Source organism: Chiloscyllium punctatum, chromosome 29 (assembly GCF_047496795.1).
Source record: "Chiloscyllium punctatum isolate Juve2018m chromosome 29, sChiPun1.3, whole genome shotgun sequence".
In the NCBI taxonomy this organism is placed as follows: Eukaryota; Metazoa; Chordata; class Chondrichthyes; order Orectolobiformes; family Hemiscylliidae; genus Chiloscyllium; species Chiloscyllium punctatum.
The window spans coordinates 25,101,875-25,104,111 of NC_092767.1; positions in this window are offsets into that span (position 1 = coordinate 25,101,875).

The following is a 2,237-nucleotide window of genomic DNA, read 5'->3' on the forward strand; positions in this document are numbered from 1 at the left end:
GAGAACAAGATTATTAATTAGTCCTTCTGAGCACACATCACCAAATCCAAACTAACTTTGTCTCTAGTTTGGATTACAACACACTCTTCCAGCTGCCTGATACACACTTCTGTAATTTATTTTTCACAGCATTAGCAGTCACTTAGTTTATGCAGTTTAGATGTAACATGAGATAATTCAGTATTACTGCAGCACCAACAATACGAATTTTCCACAGCATAAGATGTACAAACTTTGCACGGCAGAACACACCAATGCTTGTTTCTCATTGCTAAGATCCTCCCAAACCGATTCTGTGGGATCTGAGGGACAGGGTCGGTTGCATTATTAGTGACAGACCTAGAGAAGACGTTCATTGAGGCTCACCTCGACGCTGATGTGATCTGAAGACATGTCCAGGACGTTCTGTATCCTCATTCTACCAGGATAAATATAACCGTATTCTCTCTGTTCCCTCACACTCACTGTATATCTGTTATCGAACCTAGCCCCGAACAAGGCTTACGCTCTATCTCCAAATAAAGTTCATGTACTTCTAATCTCAATGTTGAATTCAGCACCTTCCTTCCATCATTTTGTCTGTTGCCCATGCAATACACCCACACCAATAACACCTTATGGATTCTGCACTGTGGACTGACTCCCTCCAGACACCTCACCATTCAGCAAGCCTCCCCCCCACCACCATCACCGACAACAGTACGAACAGCTCATTCCCCACTTCCCTTTCTCCTATTCCAGGATACACAGCCTGGAACAGGACAGAAAGGGCCAAGCCAGGTGGTGGAGTGTCCGATATCCGTTCGCTTTCCCCCCTCCCCTCTCCCCGCCATGTTGGTCGGACCCTTGCACGAGCTGGAGAGGACCGAGTGAATCGTATGGAGATTCTGTAATATCCACCTCCTACCAACTGAGTAAGAAGCAATGTTTTATGGAGGGCAATTCTCACTTTAACTGCTCTGTCTTTTCCACTACTTCTTTCCCTCCCAAAACAACAAATATCTCATTGCAGAAAGATGCAGACACAGAAATACTGAGAGACATATGTAAACACCACAATATACTAACACTCACAGCACATGTAACGAAATGGACCCACACACATGTAGAGGCATACAGAGACATACACAGTCACACACAAACAGACTTAAACAGATAAAACTCAGAGGCTAATACACGGAAGAACAAATGTATACACACAAATACACAGACACACAAACACATGAACAAACACACACTCACGCATGCAGATACACAAAAACGCAGGCACTGTGTCTATTAGCCAGAGATAGATAGGTTTTTGATCAATAAGGGTACCAAGCGTTATCGAGAGAAGTCACTAGAATGATGTTCAGAAACCTCTAAGCCAATATTAAATGACATTCAGCTTCGATGGGCCGAATTGCCTAATTCTGCTCCTTTTTTAATGCTCGTGTGGTGTTATGCTATCTGGTATTCTCTTCCTGGGACAGGAGTGGAGAATGAGTTTAATACATATTTGATTGGAAAGAGTCAGTGGTAATGTTGGACAGGTTTAGAGGGCTGTATAGTCTATGTCTATTCCTAATTATTCTGTCTTGATGTTTCAAAAAAGGTGGCAATTTCATGTTAGTTTAAAACAATTTTAAAATAATGGGTCCTGCAATGAAATAAGGACGTTCCTTTCCCTTTCGTGTTATGCTATCGGTGGTGCCCTTTTCCTCAGGGAGCAGTAAAGACACGGTTTTTTAAGCTATTCAAGGCTGACCTCGAATGATCTTTCCTGTACAGGAGGGTCAATGTTTATTGGGAACAGACCAGAAGATGGTCAGAACATTCAGTTCAGCCCTGAGCATTCTGAATGGTGCAGCCGAATGGCCAACTTCTGCTCCGATCCATGAAGTTAGTCTGCAGATGTAGCAAGTGGGATGAAATGATGTTGTTTCTGGGAAAGGGGATCGGGTTTAATCATAGCAATGTTTTACTGCATCTGGACAGCGAGACTGCAGATGCTGGAGGTCAGATTCGATAAATGTTGCCATGGAAAAGCACAGCAGGTCAGGCAGCATCCGAGGAGCAGGAAAGTCAATGTTTCGGGCATAAGCCTTTCATCAGGAATGTGCCCGAAACATGCCTCTCCTTCTCCCTGTACACACGTTTCTGGGAGGCCTTTTGATAAGAAGCATTACGAGTTTAGGTATTGGATGCGAAATCTTTTTGAACCATGCACGATTTTGGGAAAAAATTAGCTGGATACA